The 16,133-nt window shown below is 35.8% G+C and overlaps 1 protein-coding gene across 1 annotated transcript in view; it reads left to right on the forward strand.

Annotated features, from left to right (window-relative positions):
* Nucleotides 1-4,374: 4,374 nt before the first annotated feature.
* brinp1 (bone morphogenetic protein/retinoic acid inducible neural-specific 1) overlaps nt 4,375-16,133 on the forward strand; it is a 169,522-nt gene continuing 157,763 nt past the window's right edge. The window contains exon 1 of the mRNA XM_084412818.1: nt 4,375-4,627. The gene's annotated coding sequence lies outside the window, so the exon portion shown is untranslated. The remainder of the gene's footprint in view (nt 4,628-16,133) is intronic.

Below are 16,133 nucleotides of genomic sequence, written 5' to 3' on the forward strand. Positions count from 1 at the left end.
GAGGAAGGTATTCTGACACTGAAATAACCCTGGCCTGAGTCTTGATCTTGTGCTCTCGAGAGCTCATGGGTTTCAGTTCACGGTCTCAGTCAAGATGTCTGTCTATTTCCACTGTTCTTAAGGCGATAATCACCTCGACTGCAGATCGGCACCGTATCTTCAACAATCCCCAAATCTCATTTCATTTCAAGCACTGAATGCTGCAATGGATTCATCAGTTTCAGATCCTTCAAATGGTTTTTGGAGGTAAAATTGTTCCAGGTCTAATATTATTATATTGATCTGGATCTTGGAGGCGTGTAAATGAATAGAACAGTTGTGTGTGTTCTACTAGATTTAGCTATCTATGACTAAGCTGAACACACACTATGATTTCAAAAGTGTTTTGCCTCATTTTGAAGATTATATATATATAACATATTATGTTTTTTAGTTTTTTTTGTACAGATGAAATCACATTCCAACCCTGCTCTATCAGTAAATTAACTAAAGCCATAAAAAATTAATAAAAAAAAAAACATTTCAGTTATTTGAAATAAGACAAACGTCCATAAAATAATGAAATAAAAGAAAATATTTTTTTTTTATTTATTATTATGTGACGTCTCAGCCTAGGCTGTACGTAGAGGTGTGGTTGGTGTGTATGTTTTTAGGTGCCGTCTGGAGGGGGCGTGGCCGACACACCTGACACTTGTTGGAGGCAGAATAAATGCGGTGGAGACTGTTCGTGAAGTGGCTCTTTTGGACGTTTGGTCTCCGGCATGGATTTCGTCAGTCTGCGTTTTGCTGTCCTGTCCGACCCTGAAACATTTCTTTATTATGTTATGTTGGTTTTCGCTTGCGTTACAATAAATGTTTTGCTGAGAGTTGGCGCGTCTGGTCTCCTTTTTGTTGCAGCTTGAGAGCCGGCTGTAACATATTATTACTTATTATTTAAGCTAGTTGCCAAGGCAATTTTCTCATTTTAATTTAATTTAAATGTATGATATAATAACTAAAACAAATAAATATATAAATACTACATAGACATAAAACACTATAGCAATACTAATGCAAACCCCCCCCCAAAAAAGCTAAAACTTTAACTGAAATTAAAATGGAAACGGAAAATATAAAAATAAAAATATTGAACATTTTTAATAAAAAACTATAATAGTATCTCAATGATGATAAAATAGCACTGGAATGCATAACCGGTGTCATACTGTTTAAAGCTGATAACACATCTAACTTTCACATAACAGGAAAGAAAAGTTCTTTTTAAAGCAAACAACAATTCTAACTCTGAAACTGCACCAGTAACATATAACCTGGGCCAGTTGTTCAAAAGTAATCTGATCAGATTTCGGCTGTCGGACTGGATCAAATCTTGAAAATGCGTTGTAAAAAAAAAAAAAAAAAAAAAGGATTCTGAAATTAGATCACAAGATTCAATCTTGGTTTTGAACTTGGATCAAATCATCAGTTTGTATTGTTTGAAACTTTTTTAGTAAGATTGGAATACCTTTGATAAAAAAACTAAAAAACTAAAACAAATCAGGATTATCCTGATCCTGGATAATGAATTTCAGGAACAAAAATGAAATAAAACTTTAAAACTGGTCAAAATTACAACGTTTGTATTATGTCATATAAACACTTTTCTATATTTATTTTGCTCTTGATTAGTTTTACTGTTAAAGTAATAAATTAGAAGTAGACGTTAGGCAACCTATTAAGCCTTTCAGTACAGTAAAGGAAATAAATACATTTTGGCACTATAAAATAATCCCCCAAACAACTATAAATAATATATTTAATTTCAAGTGTTTTTTTTAATCACTGTAGATACTACATTGGCACAAACATCAGAGAAGCACCAGTTAAAAGTAATTTCTAACAATTGCATCCCTTATTGCATCTTTAATATTTGTTTGTTTTTGTTGTGGGTCACATGAGGAGCTACGGAAGCCCTAAAGGGACATGAGACGGGGGAAAATCTGAATTTAAATGCCTTTGCTTTTTCTCACAAATGTTTTGTGCTCCCTAAGAAACTTTATGTTCACTCTCAGTCAAAACTTTTGAGTTCTTTGTGAATAAATGCTCAATTTCTTGGGGAACACAAAACTTTCATGAGAGAACGCACAAGCATTATATTATATATTTCTAGTCCCAGCTCATATTTTTTCCATCACCATGTCCCTTTAGTGCCTCCGTAGGGGTCTGATTATTTAAAGGAAATTGAAAATGGAAGGACATGTTTGTTTGCTTATGTTGATTTCTTTCTCTTCAGATAAAAAACACTTAAAGTGACCCACACTGTCTCTTCTACCTGTTGTTCTTAACATAGCTAACAGCCTGCAATTGTGAAATGTAATTTAGCAATGTTGCTAATCCAGCTTGTTTACATTTTGTATTGTATACTAATGTTCATTAACATGCTTTATCCCTATCAAATACACAAACAAACAAACAAGTGTAACCTCATTTGGAGTGCTGATATTTCAGGTTTGATAATCTGAAAAAGTGTGTATCTGGATCAGGGGAATCCATCCTATTTTGCTTTGCAAACCCAGCACAAAAGTAAGATGGATGGATAAAGATGGATAAAAACATGGGAATTCCAAATCTAGATAATTCTGATCCAGATTAAACTTTTTGAATAACTGGGCCCAACAGTTCATCTAAACACATATTTTGCTTTATCAACAACAACAAAAACAATAGCGTTACATTTCTGCTCTCATAACCGATAGGCTTGCATTGCTTGCATTACTTACAATCACAGCGCTTATATTTAACCCGGAACAGCCCAGTGTTCAGCACCACGGACAGCGCTTATATTTAACCCGGAACAGCCCAGTGTTCAGCACCACGGACAGCGCTTATATTTAACCCGGAACAGTCCAGTGTTCAGCACCACGGACAGCGCGTATACTTAACCCGGAACAGTCCAGTGTTCAGCACCACGGACAGCGCTTATATTCAACCCGGAACAGTCCAGTGTTCAGCACCACGGACAGCGCCTATATTCAACCCGGAACAGTCCAGTGTTCAGCACCACGGACAGCGCGTATACTTAACCCGGAACAGTCCAGTGTTCAGCACCACGGACAGCGCTTATATTCAACCCGGAACAGTCCAGTGTTCAGCACCACGGACAGCGCGTATACTTAACCCGGAACAGTCCAGTGTTCAGCACCACGGACAGCGCTTATATTTAACCCGGAACAGTCCAGTGTTCAGCACCACGGACAGCGCTTATATTTAACCCGGAACAGCCCAGTGTTCAGCACCATGGACATCGCGTATATTTAACCCGGAAGGAACAGTCCAGTGTTCAGCACCACAGACAACGCTCGAGACGAGTTTAACTGACACACCATTCCCTCTTTGTTTATCAATTATGTTCAGACATTATTATTACAGATTCAAGTGTTGAAACACATTTGGTGGATTTTATAAAGCAATCCCGGTCCAAGTCAAAAAGAGCCCGGCCCATGGTGTTGCACTTCTAATATCTGTTTTACCTCTGTGTTTGAGATGCATCACTGTTAATGAACACATTCCTATCACTCTCTCATTATATGTGCAATGGCAAGCCGTCTTGACTTTTAGTAATTTTCAGGATTTCTTGATATCAATTAACAATTCAATTTTCACTAGATAAAAAGGTTGTTTCTTGAAAACAGGAACTAGATTTCCACTAATGACGTAATCATTGTTAATATTTGTTAACGTTAGTTAATTAAAATACAGCTGTTCATTGTCTGTTCATGTTAGTTCTTAGTAACAAATTATGATTTGTTTCTAAGATTGTGAAATTGGAATTTCAACAAAGAAATACCATCTTAATATCAACAACTGAATTTAAATGGCAGCCTATGGTAACATTTGACTATAGTGAAAATACTATTACAGAGATCAAGAATTATAGTTTTTACTTGTTGAAATTAAATTATTGATATCAAGAATTCGTATTTCAGCGAAACTAACATTTTTATAGTGAAAATGTAACTCCTGATAATTTTTTTTTTATAATAATAAAATTGCCCTTGTTACTAGAAGAAATCTAATTATTGATATCAAGAATTAGCATTTTAACTAGTGAACACTGAACTGATTTCAAGAATTTATTTCTGATTAAATGTCAACACAGCTTGCCATATATGTTCATGCATGCACATGTAACGCTATTGAAAAGAATATCAATCAAATGAAGCTAAAGCAAAACAATAACAATTATTTTACTAATCAAATAATGAAAAAAAAGAAGTCTCTCTCGCTCTCTCTCTCTCTCTCTCTCTCTCTCTCTCTCTCTCTCTCTCTCTCTCTCTCTCCTTCAGTCCCTCCCCTTTCTGTCTACCATCACCCTCCTATACAATCCAGTAAAGTGATGCTCGGCGCCTCCTCCTCGTTTCTCTGCGCGTTTCTCAGCAGTCAGTCGGACTCTCCATCTCTCCATCGGATATTTCCTCCTGTTTCTCAGACGCTGCTCTGCGACCCGAACCGCCGGATTTGTCCCTCTTGAGTATGAGAGGAACCGCTGACCCGATCGCACACCATGAGCTTCGGACCCGGAGCCTCAGCCGAACTTTAAAGCAGCGCGGAGCGTCAGATTCCCGATCCACGGGAGCAGCAGTTTCAGGTGAGTCTGCAATGAAGCATGTGAGGGCTTTTAAATGCAGCACTTCAGTGAGCTCCAGCGCGCGAGTGTGTGTGTTTCTTTCTGCACGGATTGAAACTGGACTGCAGATGCTTCCATTTGCGCGCGCGTGATCAGATCTGTTTTCAGTCCACGCATTGCTCATTGTTGCATTACAGAAAGCAAGTTGATGTGTGTGTGTGTGTGTGTGGTTTGATGCTGTCCTTTTGCTGAGTCAACCCATGCAAAGCATAAATGAAGTATGAAAAATGACACCATACGCGTTTGGAGAGGCTGAGTGAATCAGATGCTCACTGGACGCTTGGAGGACGTTAACACTGTTTTCTCCTTTGTATTTTTCCTGCTGCATCTGCAAAGTCAATAAACATGCACACACTGCCGTGCAGAGCACAGCCAGGTTCCCCTTCGGGCCTGTGTCTCGCTGGCAGTGTGATGCAGAAGGATATGAAGTATGCACACTCGCATTAATCTCACGAGCGTGTGTGTGGCCGGTGGAAAGATGCGAATGTGTGTGTTTGAGGGCATCGAGAGCCTCAGAGCTGCAGGTGAACTGGTGTGAATGTGTTTCTGACGCTTAACTGTTGGGGGAGCTCTCGCGCTTTTTGCGCTTGATGTCAAATTTGACTTTGAAGCTTTTGGTAATTGAGTGATTATGATGGACACAAAGCGAATGGCGCAGCCACGAGTCCTAAAGAGTTTTTCCGGGATGCATCCCATTACTGGTGCAGTGAATCAAACCTGGTCGATATGCGCTTCTAATATTATGCAAAATTATGATGTCCGTCAATTTTAATGATCGGCCCACATGCTGCAAGCTCTTAGCTGCTCTTTGTGGCCTAATTTAGACTGTTGCAGGGGACGTTTTTTTCTTTTTTTTTTCAAAGTCCTAATTATATGCAATTGATTAATTTTTATAATCATAGAAAAATGACCAGTTTGCATTATCTGAGCAATGCATTTTTTATTTGCTTACTCTCACACTGAACTTTTTACTTCAGTGAATATTTATTTGTGACTAGAATAATTATATAAGGGGGATAAAACACGTTGACTCCAAATGGTGGGGCATTTTGTCACACTATAACGGGGTAACAGACTAATTTCAGTCATGCAAGTACATCATCTATCTAACTGGAGGAGGACATACCTGTTAGATTGTTAGATTTGAATAAATTATTTTATTTTTAAACAAGATTTGGAACAACATAAGGGTGAGTTAATAAAGAAAAAAAAATACATTTTGGGGTGAACTATCTTTTTAAGCTCACATTTATAGCCAGTTTGCATTATTTAAGCACATTTAACAATCATTTCCCAATAGTGGGGCATGTTGTCACACGATGGGGAAACATATATATATATATATATATATATATATATATGCATATATGTTTTATTGCCTGTGTTATGCAATACAATTAAAGCAAAATAACCAGTTTGCATTTTCTGAACAATGCATTTTTTATTCGCCCACTCTCGCATTAAATGCACGCTAACCCAGACACGCATTAATGTCTAATGAGCAACAGGCACAAACAAGCCTCGCTAGTGACCGTTTCAGAAGCTCCAGGCAAAGGGCTGCGACCCAATACAAACACGTCACACGCCGGATGCTCAGCGCCGCACCTGAGCCGGACCTGAGCCGGACCTGCGCCGGACCTGCGCCGGACCTGCGCCGGACCAACTGGTACCTGTTCCGAGTGTCCTTCACGGAGGCGGATAAAGAGAGAGAGAAGCAGCCTCTCACCCCGTCTTAGAGCGGTGGATGGAGAACAGGACCAGAATATCAACGACGAGAGAGCTTTGGCCGAGGGAATAATGAGCACTGTCTCTTCTGGCAGGAGGACTGAAGGCTGCAGCTGGGGGCCTTGGCGTCCGGGTCCTCAGGAAGAATATATGCGCTTCTACTGAACGCCTGCTTGTTTATTGTGCGGGATCATAAAGATGATGAGGCTCAGGGTACACTGTAAAAAAAAAATCCGTAAAATTTACGGTAAAAAAACGGCTGGGAGAAATTTACCGTAAAAAAAAAAAACGGTAGTAACAATTAAGGTTTTACGGACTTAAATCACTTAAATGTGATCTGTTTTGTACCATTGCAATACACTGATAATCACCAATCACAGTGCAGATGAGAGTCACATGATCAATCAATGCTCGTCTCAAACAGCTTTTCCACATTATAGTTAATACTAATATATAGAAGCTGCACAGTGTCACTCACACACATGAAATTATAAAAAAAATTCAATAAATATGAATTTAATAACATTAAATGTAACATAAAACCTTAATGTGCATAACTGATTAGAAAACAACTAAGAAAAATATGAAGAAACAGTAATTTCAACAAAAATACAATAAATGTGAAGTGTCGTGCAGGGAATTGTGGGAATGTCAAATTTAAAAAAATTTCACTGTAAATTATACAATGACTTGTTCTTTTTCACTTCCAAATACTGTAACATTTACTGTAAAATTACATTAAATGTACAGCTAGATCTATCACAGTTATTCATATAGTACTGAAACTTTCTGTTAACCAATTAACAGTTTTTCACCATAGCATTTTTACAGTCTTTTACCGTTAAAATCACAATAATTGTTTTACAGTACAACGGCACTTTGTGTTTTCCGTGTACAGACGACAACGTTGCCAAAATGATCCCGTTCAGAAGGATCTGCGTAAACGACTAAAATCGCTGTATTCTGCTGCCAGGCCAGTAGGTGGCGATGTCTCTTTGTAAAGAATCGATACGCGCCTATAGCATGTGCATGACGTCACCGTTTCCAGAAATGTGTGTTTGTGGAGTTTGGAGATAATAACTGTACTGTTTTAAAAACTTAACTTTGAATCCCGTTTTCAAAACTTCCATTAAATGAACGGCCGAAACGCAGATGTTTTTAGTTGAAAACGGCACCTCGGATGCATTGTTCCGCTTGGACGGCTGCCGATTATATATGTCTATGATGATTAATATCATTCCCCGCCTTTAAAAAAAAAAAAAAAAAATAATGAAAAAATAAATAAATAATAATTAAATAGTGACTCCCAGGAAGTGACATCACTTGAAATGCTGACTATTATTTACGTATATGTGAAAAATAAATAAATAAACGGATGTAAAAGCTAAGGTGATGATAGAGATATTGATTACTGTATCACTGTCAAGCTGCTTTGAAACAGTCTGTATTGGAAAAAGCGTTATATAAATAAAGGCGACTTGACTTAATTTTCCAAATGATTAGGAGGAGAGCGGGGCAAGTTGTCACGCCTTTTACTCTAGTAAGGTGGATTTATTTGTGAAAGTCAGTGTATATACCTCGACTAAAAATACATATTGAACATTTCCATTGTTGTTGTGCAGGAAAAAGACATTCACAGACACTAACTCTTATAGTGGGGCATGTTGTCACACTGTATGTGGTTAGTTGTTACAACAGTTACAACTGTTACAACAAATGAAAATGTATTTACAAGAAGATATTTTGATGTTAGTTTTGTCTTTGTACACTTTAAAGACACAAAACATAAACATCTCTAGTGTCGGCCCACATCTGGGATTTATGAAAGAAAGTAGGGGGATAAAAGATGACAGAATGTTATTTAGATGACTGAATACTAAATATAAGATTGCATGATAATTAGATGTGAATATCTGTCATGACGAGCCACAGTTCTGTCCTGGATGTGAAGCTAAAGCCCTTTATTGGCAGAGAATCGTCCTAACTCCTGACTCGTCGGCTCTGCTGTTCTGATTAATTCCAGACTTTCAGCAGATAATACAGCACTTCTCTCTCTGGGATATGCTAATTGCAGAACATGGTATAAAGTCGATCTCTGGGTTTCAGCAATCTCAGAACACCCTGTGTTAACAGAAATGAGCTAGCTGCTAAAATTAGCCCGCTGATAATAATCCCTCTATGCTAATACACTAGATGAATATCGTCAGATCAACTGATCCAGCGTGCAGAAATCATCTTAGGCTTGTACCGTTAATATAGACGGCTGAATCAAGCATTTATGGGTCAGATATTACACAGAGTCTCCAGTGACGACGCAGAGAGTCATTATGAAGAGGCTTGGCAGAATTTGTACTTCATCTCGTTTCATCATTGCCGTTTTGAATGGTTATTGGCGTACTGTAGTTATGGTTCTCATGCCTTTACTGATGTATGATATTGCTCAGCACACACACGTCAGATTGACTGACTTCATGGACATTGGAGATGTGGACATATGGAGAACACATGTTCAATTCACAAATTTTGTTCCAATTTTCCGTGATTGGTTGAAAGAAAGAAAGAAAGAAAGAAAGAAAGAAAGAAAGAAAGAAAGAAAGAAAGAAAGAAAGAAAGAAAGAAAGAAAGAAAGAAAGAAAGAAAGAAATGTTAATAAATAAAATACATTAATTAATTTAGATTTTAATCATATTGAACTTTTTATTATTTGTAAATAAATACATAAAAATAAATATTTATAATAACAATTGAAATAAAAATAAATTATTACATTTTAATCATATTGAACTTTTCATTATTTGTAAATAAATGAATAAATAATAATAATAATAATACAAATATTGTTAGATTTTATTCATTATGACATTTTTATTCTTTGTAAATAAACAAAAATGCATATTGATAATAATAATTAGAATAATAAATAGAAATAAAATACATATTGTTAGACTTTAATCATATTGAATCTTTTTATTATATATATATATATATATATATATATATATAAATAAATACAAATATTGATATTATCATAATTATTATTATTCTAAATAAAAAGATATTGCTAGATTTTAATCATCTTAAAACATTAACATTAGTATCTAGTATTAGTTTAAATATATTTACAACTCTGCACAGTAATGACATTACCTTTAAACATGATTAGTGCAGTAATATAATATTTACATTTGTTTATATAATTCACTTAATTTGACACAAATCTGTTTAATTCTGTTCAGTGCGATTTAAGGCGAATATACATATTTTAAAGGTTAAAGGCATCTAGGATAGGACATGGTTATTATTTTATTTCAGTTAGATTTGCATTAATATTTTGGTCATGTTTGCTTTTGCAATCCCTTTTTATTTTATTTCAGCCAACAAAAGATGTTTACATTTAGTTTATGTTTACCTCATTAATCTTGCATCTGCATCTTCATAATCTCCCTCATCATTTCTCAGACACACACAAGTGCATTTTTACTAATGTTGCATTGGCTGATTGCATTAGATATAAAGCGTTCATGTGACACTGTGAAGGATAACTTTATCTAAAATATATCATTTCATATTCCAGCAGCCTCTGAGGATTGTAACTAGATTGTTCTGGGCATATGGAGTTTTTGATTAGGCTATTAAGAATATTAGCTGTTATGAAAGTGACTGCAGAGCTTCTGTTTCATATCATTTAATAATGTCTCTGAAATAAGTCTATCAGCGAAGCTGGAGGAAATATGCGCTCCATTCTTTGAAGAGATGATCTGATTTGAGCAATTATGAGTCAAACGACACTATAAAATAAAAACTCGAGGCCAGAGTTATGAAACGGAAGCGAATATAAAGATGCCTCAGGATTGAAAATGCTGTGAATTGTCAGATCATATAATATGTTATGTTTGACTGGTTATTATGGGTCAGTGATCAGGAAGATGTCAAAAAGCATCTTTCTTCATTGATGTCTGTTCAGAAAAAGTGTATTCTGACAAAATAAAGTTTCTTACATGTGACATTTATACTATAGCATTCAAAAGTGTGAGGTCAATAAGATTTAATAATGATTATAATAATACTGTAATTCAGCAAGGACACATTACATTGGTCAAAAGTGACAGTACAAACATGTATAATGTTACAAGAGATTTCTGTTTTTAACTTTCTATTCATCAAAGAATCCTGATTTTTTTGTTTTTCTACAAAAATATGACTGTTTTCAACATAAGAAGTGCTTCAAATCCTCATATTAGAGTGATTTGTGAAGGATCATGTGACACTGAAGACTGGAGTAATGATGCTGAAAATTCAGCTTTAAATCACAGGAATAAATTACATTTGACAATATATTCACATAGAAAACAGATACTTTAAATTGTAATAATATTTCTCTATTTTTCCTGTATTTTTGATCAAATGAATGCAGTCTTGTGAGCAAAAGAGACTATACTACATCGCAAAGAATGAGTAAATATTTTGGTAACGCTTTACTTAAAGCCTTTATACTGTATGTTGTAATGCATTACAATCAAAAAGCATTATAATATTGGCAGAATCCTTGTGACATCTGAAGCCATTATACTTTCTAAAGGTGTAGCAAATGAATAGATACACATTACAATGCATTATAATTACAATTATTCATGATATCATACAAGGTGCATTACAAGGCATAATTGATGCATTAAAAAATAATATGCATTATATATAAACGCTTGAAGTAAAGTGTTACAAACAATTTGATAATGTTTCATATGGATAATATTCAGTTTTTGTGTGTGTGTGAATGTTAAAACTCATAGCATTATGAGTGAGGAACATATATATATAAAAAAATAAAATTCCATGTCAAGACCCGTTTAAATGTTGATTTGCTGGTTGCTGGATGTGAAGCGTGTGGCCCTTCGAAGGGAAAGGTGGGCGACCGGCTGCCCGGCGACTGTTTTAGCTTGATCTTCATGAATTATTAAAAGCCATGGTCATTTGCTGCGGTTAACCTCAATAATTCATACAGTTATGTAATGAAAGGCCTGAATGAAAGGCTTGTGGCCCCCGACCGCTGAGGAAACACTGGTGGAAACCTTCATCTGAAGCCCACCAGCTGCTCCGCTCTCCATGCCAAACACACCGCTGGGATTATTAATAAACAATGGAGACCTGTGGTGGAGAAGAGGAGAGGTGTTTCGCCAGCTGGCTCCACTTCACCTCCACGTCACTGCGTTCACAGAGAGTCTCTGCTACTGTACTTTCTGCGGGATTGATGGATTGGTTGAGGCTTTTGCGACGCATTGTGTCCATTTCTGAAAAGACAAACAATTCCCTCCTCTTTAAGTCTCAGTTACACAAAGATACGGACTCATGCTGAGTAAAAACTAGTGCAGGGCAACGATCGCATGCAAAATACAAGTTTGTGTGTACTGTGTATAATTATTTTGTATATGTAAATACACACACATGCATGTATATATTTAAGAAATATTTGCATGTATATACTGTATATTTATATATATAATTTAGATTATATGAAGAGTTCAGATGCAAAAGCCATTAAGTGCAATCTGAAATTTTCTTCTAGAATGAGCATTTTTATCAAGCTCGTATATTTAAGTGCAGTAATTTCACTTACATGACAATTAATAGGTCATTTTCATTGCCATTAAAGTGAAATAACTGAATTAAAGTGAATTTTCTTATGCACATGTATATATTTATATATATGTACAGTACCAGTCAAAAGTTTGGAAACATTACTATTTTTAATGTTTTTGAAAGAAGTCTCTTATGCTCATCAAGCCTGCAGTTAAAAAAAACACAAAAAACACACAAAAAAAACGGTAATATTATGAAATATTATTGCAATTTAAAATAATGGTTCTCTTTTTTAATATATTTTAAAATGTAATTTATTTTTGTGATGCAAAGCTGAATTTTCATCAGCAAGTACTCCAGTCTTTGGTGTCTTATGATCCTTCAGAAATCATTCTAATATGATGATTTGATACTCAGTTATTATCAATGATGGAAACAGTTGTGCTGCTTAATATATTTTTTTGGAATACTTTTTTCAGGATTCATTGATGAGTAAAACGTTAACAGCATTTATTCAAAAAAACAGCATTTATTCAAAATAAAAACATTTCTAACAATATAAATCGTTACCATCACCTTTTATCAATTTAACGCATTCTTGTTGAATTAAAGTACTAATTTCTTAAAAAAAAAAATAGTTATTGTTCCCAAACTTTTGAACGGTAGTGTGTATTGTTACAAAAGATTTCTATTCTAAATAAATACAGTTCTTTTTAACTTTTTATTCATCAAATAATCCTGAAAAAAGTATCTCAGGTTATAAAAAAAATATTAAGCAGCACAACTGTTTCCAACATTGATCATAAATCATCATATTAGAATGATTTCTGAAGGATCATAAGACACCAAAGACTGGAGTACTTGCTGATGAAAATTCAGCTTTGCATCACAAAAATAAATTACATTTTAAAGTATATTAAAAAAGAGAACCATTATTTTAAATTGTAATAATATTTCATAATATTAGTTGTTTTTTTTTGTTTGTTTTTTTTGTTTTTTTTTAACTGCAGGCTTGCTGAGCATAAGAGACTTCTTTCAAAAACATTAAAAATAGTAGTGTTTCCAAACTTTTGACTGGTACTGTATGTATATATGCATATACAAAATAATTATACACCGTACACACACATATATTATGTTAACACAAACTTTTATTTTGGATGTGATTAATTGCGCTTAATTGTTGCCCAGCACTAATAAAAAACCTTTTTGAATTACATGTGTGTAGGTGAAATACAGTATGCAGAAACTGTATATAGTTTTAATGTAGAGGTTATGCGTTGACGTCACTCCCTCAGCCGGCCTGAGCTGCAGAAGAGCTGAGAGTGACTGGAGTTAATAGAGGAAACTGAGGAAACGCCAGTAAAACCAACGATTACCAGTTTAAACTGAAGCTTGGACTCGATATAGTGTTTCTTACGACTCACCACAGATCCAGTGATCATGGATACTGACATGCAGCAGGAATCGTGTTTCCTCACATTTATATGAGCCTGATTTCCACGCCGGGGAAATACATAAAGCAAAGCCTGTGAACGCTTTATATAAATACAATATAAGTCTAAATCCATGTGATCACTTATATTAATGTTATATATAGCATCATATCATCCAGCACTAAAACTTGTATAGTTTCATGTCAGTGTTTATTTAAAAACATCCGATTATGCAGAATATACGATGGTAAATATTTAATTGATGAGTTGTCAATACAATATATAACAATACAATGTGTTTTACCCTTAAATTCAGCATATTGACACAAAATGAAACCTGCAAATCCAGCTTTCTCTGCCTGGATCCAGTTGTTTCTGTTTCATTTGCTTCTCTGTTCTGTATCTTTCGGCAGTCTGTAAAAATATTCCTCAGATTTCTTGTCAAATCTATTTGTACAGTCAATCTCAAAGCTCTTTCCCGTTTTAGATGTGATTCGTGTTTTTTGTGGCATTCACGCTGAAAGCCAATGCTGCCGCTCAGTGTGTGTGTGTGTGTGTGTGTAACCACAGTCACGCGCTGTACAGCAAATATAGAAAATGATTCATCAATAATAATTAGGTTTTTATCTTTGGTATTATTTTTCTCTATAGAAAATAATAATAAATTACAAATAAATTAAGAATTACACAATATTATATTATCAGCAAGTATTTTTATTTATTTTATATATACTTTGATGATGATTTGAAGCACATTGAATACAATTGTACAAGGTCTAAAAAAGGCCAGATTGTCTTTTATCTTGGTGAAACATTCGTCATTTGTCTCATATACTCGGATGACCAACACTCGTGGGTTTAACATGAGAGCGCTTTGATAACTAACAATCACAGATCTCTACATCTAAATGTTAATGGTTTCCTCTGGACTCTATTATTTCCCAGTTGGAAACGGTTTAATGTACGAGGAGGAGCAGACGTGACTCAGCATAATAAAGCATCAAGTATCCTCTCCAGCAAAACTCCCAGATCTTCTCTCACTACCTACAATTACTCCGTGACTGACAGCACCTTCCACCCAGATTTACATTTCGCTTTAAAGCCAGCAAGACTTATAATTGAGTCTTAAGAATAGCTGTTCCGAGATCAGAGGTCACGGAGAGGCGAACTGCTATCGGAAAACCACTCAAGAAAAGAGAACAGATAAAAGCAATAAAGATTGTCGTTTTTGTGGCCGGCGGTCGCTTCCGTGTTTTCTCCAATTTCTTTAAAGAGAGATGCTTTAGAGATACTCACACAACGACAGGTAATCTCTGCCTGTGCTTAATGGATTAGTTCACCTAAAAATGAAAATGAAAACATTTACTTTCCTTAGTGAAACACAAAAGGAGATATTCAGCAGAGTCTGTGTTTCTGTTATAAGAAAAGTGGATGGTTATTTATTCTGTCAAACTGCAAAAATCACAAAATGGTATCACAAAAATCCACGTATAAAGCTATTGAAAGTGGGCGCCAAAGTTTCCAACCAAGACTCATTGGAAAAAATTTAACGTTTTTGCAAAACTCCCAAAATGTACCTTATTTAAGACTTATTGTCATGCACAATACTATGTAATGAGCTCCACATTATGGTATAGTGCATGATTTGTAAACAAATTCAGATGTGGGCTGGATCTGGGTCAACACTGTGTTGCTGTCTGGATACATGTAAATGTAAATGTAATCAGCTCCATATGTGTGTCTTTTCTGCTGTAGTAAACTTGCTCTGAATCTCACCTGATACAGCACTGCACTCGTGATGTGAAGCGCTCGGATACGTGATAAAAGAGCTCAAAGATTTGCAGAAGCAGCTAAAATAGCATGTTTGCTTCAGCAAATGTGTTTTTCATCTCACATTTGCTTTTTTTAACACTATTGGTGGTTTAGTGTAGGTGCTACGTTATTTCCAAATGCATTAGAGCCTTAGTCTTTTAGTGCCAATCACATGACATTTCACAAGTTCCTTTGCCGCTTCAACTCGCTTAGATCTTAGATAAACCTTCCAGTGGGACTACTAATGCGTGGACGATGAGTACGGTAGACCACTAATGCGTGGATGATGAGTACGATAGACTACTAATGCGTGGACGATGAGTACGGTAGACCACTAATGCGTGGACGATGAGTACGGTAGACCACTAATGCGTGGACGATGAGTACGGTAGACCACTAATGCGTGGATGATGAGTACGGTAGACTACTAATGCGTGGATGATGAGTACGGTAGACTACTAATGCGTGGATGATGAGTACGGTAGACTACTAATGCGTGGATGATGAGTACGGTAGACTACTAATGCGTGGATGATGAGTACGGTAGATGATGAGTACGGTATAGACTACTAATGCGTGGATGATGAGTACGGTAGACTACTAATGCGTGGATGATGAGTATGGTAGACTACTAATGCGTGGATGATGAGTACGGTAGACTACTAATGCGTGGATGATGAGTACGGTAGACTACTAATGCGTGGGTGATGAGTACGGTAGTGATGAGTACGGTAGACTACTAATGCGTGGATGATGAGTACAGTAGACTACTAATGCGTGGATGATGAGTACGGTAGACTACTAATGCGTGGATGATGAGTACGGTAGACTACTAATGCGTGGATGATGAGTACGGTAGACTACTAATGCGTGGATGATGAGTACGGTAGACTACTAATGCGTGGATGATGAGTACG

This window comes from Rutilus rutilus, assembly GCF_951802725.1.
Source record: "Rutilus rutilus genome assembly, chromosome: 7".
Classification (NCBI taxonomy): domain Eukaryota; kingdom Metazoa; phylum Chordata; class Actinopteri; order Cypriniformes; family Leuciscidae; genus Rutilus; species Rutilus rutilus.